Genomic DNA, 12,434 nt, shown 5'->3' with positions numbered 1-12,434 from the left:
AACCAATAGGTTATTACTTCTACCCAGCGATATATCATAAAAAATAATTTTCTAATTTCCTAACTAACGACTTTAAATAACTACTACAACAAGCATGTTAACATTACTAGCACGATTAAATTATGTTCAAAACAAAAATTGAATTCACTAATCTCTTCGTGGATGGCACCAGCAATGTGCACGACTCCATCTAATCGATATAGATGATTTGGATCGTCCTCCATGTGTACTGATGAGTTTGGAAAATTCTAATTTAAATTAATGATGATCAAATATTATTAACATAATTAATTACAAAATTATTAATTTGATCTTTAATTTGCATTTACTAATTAATAATTTTGTTATGCAGATTCTGCTGTTGGACCGAAAAATTAGCTAGCCCATCATAAAGCCAAACATTCAGCTCTGCCCAAAACTTGCAATATAATGTGTGGCTGAATCATTGTTTTGTTTATTGAGCCAGATTTGTTTAAACAAGCCCAAGAATTATTTGTTACAAGACCAAAAGAGTTGGTCCGAAAGCAAAGAAAAGGAAATGGGGGCATAATGCTTCCTTTACTCATTTAACTTAATGAAATCCATTTCCTTTAATAATAATGCTGCATGCTCCAACGGATTCCACACCTTTTGCTTGACGGAATTCAAATTTTTATTAAGAAGAGTTAATGCAGGCATTGGAAACATGAGAGAGAATATGCAATTGATTTGATGACCTCATTAATGTTATACGCCACTAAGAAAGAAAGGGGAGTAGGAATTAATTCAGTTTGATTTAATTTGTTCAAATTCATTACATGCCTTTCTTTCTAATCTATTTTCTCTCTCATCTCTCTTCTTCATTCGATCACTTCATAGAGAAAGCATGGAAGTTATGGCAAGCTACCGTAAAGAAGAAGATGCAAGCAACAAGACCATCGCAATGATGGCAAGAAAAAGAAAACAAAAAGTATGTTGTGGCTGAGATCTTCACCAAAATAAGGTAAGACTTGGTGAAGTAAGCTCATGCTCTCCATACCAAAAATGGAAGAGGAGATCTCGGTCAGAGAAAGAAGATCTCAGAGGCATGGCTCATCTCTGCTTTTGTGTTCACTCATCACAGAAGGTAGCTAGGGAGGCTACGTGAAGAAGGAAGCAAAAGTGGAGCAGGAGGAGCTGTCATGCATCAAGAAGCATCAAGGGCTAGGAGTCCTTCTTGGAGTACAAGTCAAGAGGGATGGCTCAAATTGATGAAGTTTGGTGTAAAGAGAAGACTCAGAGGTAATTGCATGTTGGATATAGCATTCGGTTTCCTCTTCTCTCTCTGGCCGAACTGGTTTTTCTTGAAGAAGAAGAAGTTTAGCTTGGTTCAAATGGTTTCAACCGTGGAGGCTTCCCCCTCTATAAAATAAGGGAGAACAGCCAGGGCTTGAAGTAAGGAGTGAGAGTGCAAGGCACAGTGTTCACATAGCTATCTAAGCTGACGGAAATTCTTCTCTTTCAATGCTTTCTATTTTGTATTTTTCTGTTTAATTTTGTCTATCTTGAGTCTCATGGAAAAAGGCAAACAGTGAGGTTTGTAAGAAAAATCCATAGAGCGAAAAAAGGCAAAGAGTGCAAAATTAAAAGAAAAAGCCATAGAGGTCCTTAGAGGTCATTTGTACATCTGTGTTGTGTTTCATGATTCTGTAAGAATTTCCTTACAAGTTGGGTTAGCACTTAGCAGTTGAAAGCTTGGCAGTGACCAAGTCAAGTTCAGTTTTTGGATTAGATTCTGGACCTGTCCCGGATAGGAAGGGTAGTTCCTAGGGAGAATTGGTGTATGTAATCAAAGATGATTATAGTGAAATTCCATCATTGTTGTGATGGAGACTGGATGTAGGATGCATTGCACTTTGCAGCTGAACTAGGATATATCTTGGTGTAATTTTCTCTCTCTTCTACTCCATTTTGGATTCTGCTGCAGAGGAGACAAAACTGAAAAATATCTCCTGGCTGGTGATGAGACAAAACGAAAAAATCTCGTAGCTAGGTACGAGACAAAAACAAGAAATATCTCCTCAAGTTTTCTGAAGGACAGCAAGAGTTACTAAGCGAAAAAAGGGACTAAAATTCAACCCCCTTCTCTTAGCCACTGATAAACCATCATGTACAAATCTTGAAATTTTTGCAGCTTTTTTTCTAAGATTTGGGAGGATGGGGGTCTGTGGTTGGAATGTTGGATTCTAATTCGAATGAAATAGATTCGAATTACATATATAGGCGTTCAAAAGTAAATTGAATCTATTGAATTCGATTTAGTTAAAGCTACGCATGCTAGTAAATCGAAGCTAATGATTTCGAATAACTATTGGCCCTAAATCGAAACCATTTAAGTCGATTTATTATGGGCAATATTCAAATTCATTTTAGGCCATTGTAAATCAAAATCAATCAACTTGATTTACTATGGATGAGGCCAAATCGAATCTTTTTTTATTTGATTTAGTAATAAGTATGATCAACATATAATTTGAATCCTATAAATTCGATTTACTACTTATTATCCCAATTTAAATTCATTAAATTCGATTTATAGAGAAATGTAAATGGAGACAACTAGATAATATTTTTTGGTTTGAGAAATTCAGATAATTTTAAGATGGCTTTAGTTTATTAACGTAAATTACACATTTTTTTAGATATTTAAAAATGGCTATTCAAATAATAGTTAAAATATAAATACAGATTATGTTAAAGAATTTATTTAAATAGATTAAATTTTCTAATAATTTTTAATTATGAGTAAATACTCTTTCCGACCCCTGTCCATTTTGAAAATTGACTACACACCCCCTAACCTTTATAAATTATCAAATCGGCCCTTATCCATTTATTTCGTGATACCAATTAGCCCTTGAGTTGGTTTCTCTGTTCAAAGTTGACGAAAAATGCTGAGGTGTAACGTGCAGCCCGTGACGTGGCGTTGGATCATCAAACGTGGATTGCTCTGTAGGCATGTGGACAAATAAGCCCCTGCAGACTCAGCAACGTGATGTCATTTTTAAAAGAAGTCCTTTTGCTCGTTTAGGGCGAAATCTCAGTCTCTCTATTTCTAAACCCTAACACTAGTGCCTGAAGCATGAGCGATCCAGAGCAATCTTCAACCTTTAACACACGCCATGTCTGGAGGAAGAATTTGGTGGGTTCAAGTAGCAATGCAAGTGAGGGCAAGAAGGCCAAGTTCCAGCACCCTAAATGCAATTGTGGCACCTATGCAGTCATGCAACAGTCTGGGATAGCCAAGAATCCAGACAGAATCTTCCTAGGTTGTTCCTACTATGGCGTAAGTGTGCACCCATCTTCAGTTTATGTAATCAACTTCCTACGTTATTTAACAAGTTGTAATCACTATAATGGCAATTGCAGATGGAGCAACGTCATTGCAACTTTTTTGTTTGGCTGGACAAACTGATTGCTAAACGTTTTGGCAATGAAGATGACAATGATGTTCAAGGAAGAATGATGATGATGGAAAAAAGGTTGGAGCAACTGGAATTCAAGATTGAAGATGAATATGAAGCAAAATAAAAAAAATGTAGTAATAGCCATAGTGTGTTTGTTATGCTGGCAATGTTAATTGTGTTAACAACAGTTGTGTTTGTAGTGTTTTAGGGTATATTGTGTTGCTTTAAGTGATGCATGGATATCTGTTAAGATTTGGGTTAATTTGCTCTGTAATTGTAGATTCTAAATGAATTGAATGTGAATTTTTCTTTGTAATAATGTAAAGGCTGAACTCAAGATAACTCTGCACAATGCTGTATAAGGTAAAAACATAATGTTTATATTCATACTGCTAAGCACAAAGGCATTTACATAGTGAGCCAAAATCATCAGCACATGTCTGAATTCACAAAACAAAAAACATGTTCCATATTGTTTAGTGTATTACTTCCAATAACTTGACAACCAAAAAACTTTACACCAAAATATTCATAACTATAACTAGGATTATGTCATTTCTGAAGTCTTGGTGGCCTAAACCCATATGTTGGCTTGAATTTGTGGGGTGCATTTAGGCCTGGTGTGGGGATAAACATGAAGGGAGTTGTGGCAGTCCCTGAGTCAGTTGCTCCTTCAGGTAGAAGTTATTGCTGAGTTGATGGTTGTGAGTTTGAGGTTGTTGCTTACTGTAGAGGTGGCTGAACTGTTGGGGTTGTGGCCTGCTGTTGAGGGTGGTGCACTGTAGGTGCTGGAGGTCTAGTTATAGCTTGCTTGGGTTTGAAATTTGGCCCGTGGTTGAGTGCAGTTGGGGTAGCAGGTTTTGAGGGCTCAATGTTGTATTCCACACCCTAAACCACATGAAAACAACTCAATTTATTGTATATGCTCTTGGGCCAATTAATTTTATAGTTAAAGGGCATGAATCTGTAAAATAACATTACCTCTACTGGTGGTTGGGCAGGGTGTGAAGATTGAGTGTCAACCCTTGTCTCTTGTTGGACTGAGTCAGTGTTAGAAGTCTTTGGGACTTTTTTCTTTTGCCTTTTTGCTTTACCCTATGAAAGACATATGAGAAGCAAAGTAAGCACAGCCATGATAGAAAAAAAATTAAATTTAGGGTCTCAGACAAAAAACTACTACTGGATCAATAAATGTGGCAGTAACATTTTGGGGAACATTGCTTTCAACTCCTTCTCCGGCCTGTGCAAATCCAAAAATAACAATCTTAGCTACTATACTGCTCAATTGAATAGAGGAAATAACAACTACTACAATGGGAAACAAAAATATGTAGAACTCCTTTTACCTATGCTTCCTGCTGATCTGGAGGTAGCTGTGATAATTGGTTTCTAGTTTGTTGTTGCTTTGCCTTCTTTCGTTTTGGCTGCCAATTCGGATTTGCAGGAGGTCCTTTGCAAATCATGTGGTAGTGTTCCTTTTGCCCACATTTACTGCACGTGACTTGGAATGACTTCCTCACCTTGTGACCTTGCTGCTGCATTTGTGACTCAGCCACCACTTCAACAGCCCTTTTTTTGGTTGGTCTCCCAGGGGGTCTCCTAATGATTGGTGCCTCTGGATGCAGCCTGTTTGTTTCTTTCCAAAACTCCTCAGAATTTACTGGTTTAATGGAGTCCCCATAAGTAGCCCGAACAACTTCCATTGTAAGCCATTTATGTGCAAAATCCTCTGGCCTCAGCCCTTGTTTCCTTAACCTTGAGATAGTAGCCACTGCATACTTGCAAGGCAATCCTGGTAGGATAGATACATAAATGACTTTTACTCAATCAATATTTACTTAAATCATTGCCAAGAAATGAGTTGATGAATATACCTGTTAGTTGCCAAACGTTGCAAGCACATGTTTGTCTTTGCAAATTAACAGCCACTCTGGTCTAGTACCTCTGGACTTCAAACAATACCCTTGCCTCATCCCCAGCCCACTCTGCTATCCACTTATTGCTCTCAGGAATGATATACTCATCTAGCCTTAATTGTTGACAACAGATGATTATTGGCATCCTGCCCCACAGCTGACAACAGATGACCACCAAAGTACCCTTTTAAGAAGCATCCATCCAATCCAATCAGAGGGCGACAGCCTGCCTTGAAACCTTTCTTGCAAGCATCCAGTGAAATGTACAACCTATTGAAGAGTGGACGACCCTCTAGCTGAGGAATTACATCAACCATACCAGTGGATCCAGGATTGCTTCTGTGAATTTCATTTAAGTAGTCATGTAGCTTTCCATATTATTCTCGCTCCTTTCCAATTGCTTGCTCTCTAGCAGATTTCAAGGCTCTGTATATCATCCTATAGTTTATATGGACATTATAGTCCTGCTTCATGTGCTCTAGTGCCTCTTTCGGAGTCATTAGAGGTTGAGTTACCAACCTTTTTACCAACTTACTCTTCACCCAAGCTCTATCAGCCATGTTGCTGCTCAAATTCCTTCCATAGTTATGCTCTCCAATGAATATCTTGATTTGAAAACTTAGACTCTGACTATTATGAGAGCAAAACACCAGCCATGGACAACCCTCCTCAGCACACCTTGCTCTAATCCTCTTTGGCTCATTCTTCAAATACATAAGCTCTTTTCCTTCATATACAAAGTAATCCTTAAGTGCGTGCTTGAACATTGCCATGGTCTCAAAGTGTTGTCCAACCTGAAACTGAACTTCACCATACTCTGCATCCTCATTGAAATCAGGATATCTTGCCTTATGCTCCTCATCTGAGTCAGAAATTGGAGAGTTAAATGCCTCAAACTCATATTCATATGGCTTTTCCAGGTCTGAGTCCAATTCCTCAGCCACTGGATCTGAATTGGGCTTATCCCTTGCCTCATCATTTGGGTCAACATCACCTGGTCCATTACCTTGATCTCCACTAGGCCTACTATTTGGCTCATTGTCTACTTCTTGTTGGGATAGAACATGTTTTCTTTTTCTTCCAACATACCTCTTTGCCTTCTTCTTCTTAGTCCTAGGAGACATGTCCTTATCACCAAAACTACTAGGTGGCACATTCTTCTCCTTTTTAAGTGTCTGTTGTCTAACACAACTCTTCTTTCTAGCACCCTTTTGTCTAGCATTCATTGTCTCTTTCATCCTCACACTAAGCTGCTTCTTCCTCACACTCTTCCTTTGTACATTTACTTCCTCATCACTACTACTACTATCAGATTCTAATCCAGTTGGAGGGGGTTTGTAGGGTTCGTCTTCAGTTGTTTCATATCCGTCATCGGAAGAAGGTGAATCTACCTCAACAACATCAGGCCTATATACTGGTTGACTAACATCATGCTCAAAGTAAATAACCAGCAAATCCGATTTTACATTCTCCATCTTTTTATCACACATTTCATTGATTTTCTTATCCCCTTTGAGAATATACAACCCAGACTCTAAATCAAGGCACTGCCATCATACCGATACATCTGTTTGTAACTTGTATACCCTAAACCCTTAAACATTTTCTCCAAATCTTTGAAATTAACATAATCTATGTCTAATGGAGAAAATGTCTCAACACTTCCGTCGCGGTAGAACAATGCACCATCTTCATCCCGTTCAAACCAACCCCCATGATGAAAAATAGGGAATATTTCATATGACATCTATTAGAACAACAATGTGCAATAATTAGAAATTAATTAACAACTTCCATCACGCCTCATTTTAACATTTTAGAACATGCACGGGGTGATCACTAATCCAAATCATCATTAACAATAACCAAGTTCAGTAAAAAAAATGGAGCAACACAACCTAACGAAGCTTCAAGATCAGATAGCAACACTAACCTTAGTAGCGCCGTCAGTTCGTCCGTCTGCAGCACCGTCAACACCTCCCTGTTGGAAGTCTCTGTCAGCTTGCTTGGAGGGAGACGTTTCGGTCTCTTAGGGTTTCTTCGTAATTTTGAGGAGAGAACGAGGGTGATGTATGGTGGTTGGGGTGTGCACAAGGGGGAGAATGGGATTTCATCCCAAACGAGCAAAATGATGCCAAGCAAAACGACGCCGCTTTGCTGAGTCTGCAGGGGCTTATTTGTCCACATGCCTACAGAGCAATCCACATTTGATGATCCAACGCCACGTCACGGGCTGTACGTTACACCTCAGCATTTTCCGCCGACTTTGATAATTTATAAAGGTTAGGGGGCGTGTAATCAATTTTCAAAATGGATAGGGGCCGGAAAGTGTATTTACTCTTAATTAAATTTTTACATAAAATTATTTTTAGATGAATATTCATCTATTTTAAAATTGATATAGTAATATATTAAATTTTTTTCTAATTTTTTAGATATATATATATATATAAAATAATGTTAAAAAAAATAATTTAAAATAATAATTTAAAATAATTTTATTTAACTTAATATTTATAATTTTATGTATATAATATTTATAATTAATATTTATTATATTTAACATTATGTGTTTATTTTAATAATAATTAATAAATATAAGGGATAAGTATTATTTTGATCCCTAAGATTTAGGATAAAAAAAATCGTCTATAATCTTATTTTGGATTTAAAATTGTCCCTAATATTTTATTTGGTATGAAAATCATCTTTTTAAATATAATTCTTTTCTAAATAATATAATACCCCTTTCCACCATTTAACTCTTCTTGTTCTTTTAGAAGAACAAATTCTTCTTCCATTAACAAAATTCAAAATTTCAAATTTTTAAATACAATTAACAAAATTCAATTACAAGAATTAAAAATATTCAAATTCATCTCCAATTACAAAAATAAAAAATCTATAAATTTTGTTATCAAGAACAATCAAATACAAAAATAAGGATAAAAATTAGAGAAAAACAAGAAATCTAAAAACAAAAAAAACAACAGTAATCCAGAAATCTAGAAATAAGAATAAGAACAAAATCAATAATAAAAAATTAAAAAATTAAAAATTGTGATGAATAACATCAAAATTTTTAAATTTAACAGAAATCTAGAAATAAGAATAAGAACAAAATTAATAATAAAAAATTAAAAAATTAGAAATTGTGATGAACAACATCAAAATTTTTAAATTTAACAACAATAGAATTAGATTTTGTTTTTAAAAACGAAAAGAATAAAACTATATCTTATAAAAAAAACATCGAGGTCGCCGCTATTGCTCTTGAAAGTCACCGTGGGGGTGAAAGCCGCCATTGGCCATTGTTGTTCTTGGAGGTTGCCATGTCGTCGGGTGGAGGTCACCGTCGAGTGAAGAAGAAGTGTGTGTAACAGTTGTGTGTGATGGAGAAGAAGAAGAGAAGAAGGAGGTGTGTGACGGTTGTGTGTGAAGAGGAGGAGGAGGAGTTGTATGTATTGTGACGGTGGAGTGAAAAAGATAGGGTTTAGAGTTAGAGAGGTGAGAGAGTAGGGTTAGTGAAATAAGGGTAAAATGGTCAAAATAAAAATTTTAATATCAAATGAAATGTTAGGGACGATTTTAATATGGGTGTTCATGGTGCGGTTTGAATCGATTTTGAGTCAAAAATTCATCTGATCCAAACACTAATTTTACTTGCATTGCGGTTTGGAATGGATGCTTTTTAAAAAAAAACTGATCCAATCCTATCCAATTTCAAGCGGTTTGGATTGGATTAGATTTGCGGTTTTGTAAATTAAAAAAATTAAATACATATAACAAGTTGGTGTAGTCTATGGTGCCCACAAGTTTTGGTGGTTATGGTGGCTATGGACTTTACAAATAATCAGATGTTGAAATTTTCAACCATACAAAATAATCAGATTTGATTGGATTCTATTTTTTGCAAACCACTGGATCGGATCAGATTTTATATCTATTTTTTTATAACCGATCTAATCCAATCCAAACTGTACAATATACTATAATATTATTATATTTACAACGATATTTATAACATGTTCAATTTGTTATACATTTTTATATTATTTATGTATTATTATTATTTAATAAATATTTTATATTCAAAATATTATTTATTTATTTATTTTAACTACTCTATAATTTTATTTCTATTATTATGTTATCGTTGGTTTTTTAAGATATTGTTGAGATTTGTTATGTCATTGTTGATTATCTAAAATTTAATGTTAAAACTTGTTAGGTGTAGTCTATAGTGCCCACAAGTTTTGATAGGTATGGTGACTATAGATTTTACAAATCATTAGATGCTGAAATTTTCAATCATACAAAATGAAAAATTGAAACACGTTTCAGTATTACAATTCTATTAATAAATAATGACATGTTTATGGGTCTGTAAATAAAAAAAAATTAGACCATTTATCATATTTCTTAAAAAAATGGTCTATCATTTTTCTCGTTGTTGGAAATGGAGTCGCTACCAATGTCCAAAATTAAAAAATGATAGTATCTGAAAATACTTATATTACATTAATCTTTTTTTCTCACGTTAATAAATAATTATTTATATTTTTTATTTTTTATTAAAATAAATATTTATTCTGTAATAAAAAATTTAAAGTCTAAAGTTACTGTTATTAATTAAATTTTAATATTATATTAGTCAAATAAAATTTAAAATTATTAATTACAAAAAAGAAAAGTATAAGTAGATAATGAAAATATTAAACAATGTGAATAATAGATATATCGGATGTTCAATTTACTAGGTGTGCAGATAATTATTTTAATATTAAGATTTAAGTGAGTAATTTGAAGTATAATATATTTTATTTGAATTGAATGTATAAGTAGGTGTGCAGATAATTATTCTAATATATTATACTTCAAATTACTCACTTAAATCTTAATATTAGAATAATTATTTGTACACCTAATAAATTGAACATCTGATATATATATTGTTCACATTGTTTATATTTTCATTGTCTACTTGTACTTTTCTTTTCTATAATTAATAATTTTAAATTTCACTTGACTAATATAATATTAAAATTTAATTAATAACAGTAACTTTAGACTTAAATTTTTTATTGCAGAATAAAATAATTATTTTAATTAAAAATAAAAGATATAAATAATTATTTATTAACGTGAGAAAAAAATTAATACAATATAAGTATTTTACTATTTTTAGATACTACCATTTTTTAATTTTGGATATTAGTAGAAACTTCATTTCTAATAACGAGAGAAAATGATAGACTATTTTTTTATCAAGAAATATGATAAATGGTATAATTTTTTTCTTTTATTTACAATCTCATAAACGTGTCATTATTTATTAATAGAACTGTAAATGAAACGTGGTTCAATTTTTTATTTTGTATGGTTAAAAATTTCAACATTTGATTATTTGTAAAGTCTATAGCCATCATAGCCATCAAAACTTGTGGGAATCATAGACTACACCTAACAAGTTTTAACATTAAATTTTAAACAATCAACAATGACATAACAAATCTCAACAATATCTTAAAAAACCAACGATAACATAATAATAGAAATAAAATTATAGATTAGTTAAAATAAATAAATAAATAATATTTTGAACATAAAATATTTATTAAATAATAATAATACATGAATAATATAAAAATGTATAACAAATTGAACATGTTATAAATATCGTTGTAAATATAATAATATTATAGTATATTGTACGGTTTGGATTGGATTAGATCGGATATAAAAAATAAATCCAAAATCTAATCCGATCCAGAGGTTTGCAAAAAATAGAATCCAATCAAATTTGAATTAATACGGTTTTTATCAGTTTTCGGTTTAAATTAAATTGGATGAACGACTTAATTTGGATCTGTTTGAATTTAAACACCCATAAATTTTAAATTCAAAATAAGATTAAGAATAATTTTGATTTTAACCCTAAATTTTAGAGGCTAATACAGTACTTATCCTAAATATAAAATAAAATAGCTTTAAATTGATTTAGATCGATTATTGTCCCCAATATATTTTGTACTTCTTTATTGGGAAGATATGCAGTGAAGGCCAGTTTATTAACTATTCTTCCCTGTTTAACTTATTGCTAGTACTTTTTCACTTTTTTCCATAACTAGTTTGAACCAATTAGGCAATCGACAAATTGGAAAGTGAGATGTGTAATTGGAAATTTGGACATCACGTTGTGACGGGGCCCCTAATCAGTGACGACATATCATCAGGGAACTCCACATGAGAAGAGTAAAAGTGTAAAACATCTCTGCAAATATCCAACTAACAGGGTGTTTGAAAAGAGTTCAATTATTATGGAAATTAAATTCAATTTCAGTATTTAAAATAAAAATAATTAAATTAATTTAAACAAAATTCAATTTATTTTTTAAATTAATTTTAACTTAAATAAATCTAATTTAAAATTTTATTTTATTATAATTTTATTTAAAATATCTAAAATATTATTATAATTTAATTATTTTTTTAATTTTTTTATTCATTTTCTCCCAATCTTCTCACCTTTTAACATTATTCTCTTTTTCTCTTGTTACTTTTATTCTTTTTTTTAATTCACTTAATATAATATATACATTTTTTTGAAAAATTGACTATATAAATTTAAAAAAAATATCCACATGTATAGATTTTATGTATTTAATTTAGATTAATGACACCAAACTTTTACCAGTCTGCTAAGTTTGAATATTTTAAATAAAATGATGTCAATCATGATACTAGCAAAAAGTGACATAATTTTATCCTATTTTAATAATATTAATTAATTGTTATAATTTATTATTAATAACTAGCTCGCTTTCTCTTTTTACTTGTTATATCATTAGACTACTCAATAAGTAAGTTTTTGATATTTCATATTTATTTTTTGCTATTGATTTGTCGTTAGAATCAACCATAGAGAACCATTTAATTTTTTTTAATTAATAACAATATTTTTTAAGTTTAATGATTTTAGAATAATCCAGTTTTTGTTTTTTAAAAAGAGATAAATAAATTTCAGTTGAAAAAAATTTTAGTTAAAAATATAAATTTTTTTACTTATTTTATATAATTTAATAAAAATATA

Source organism: Arachis hypogaea, chromosome 6 (genome assembly GCF_003086295.3).
Source record: "Arachis hypogaea cultivar Tifrunner chromosome 6, arahy.Tifrunner.gnm2.J5K5, whole genome shotgun sequence".
NCBI classification, from domain to species: Eukaryota; Viridiplantae; Streptophyta; class Magnoliopsida; order Fabales; family Fabaceae; genus Arachis; species Arachis hypogaea.
The sequence above is the reverse complement of the archived record's forward strand: the minus strand, read 5'-3'. Positions refer to the sequence as shown.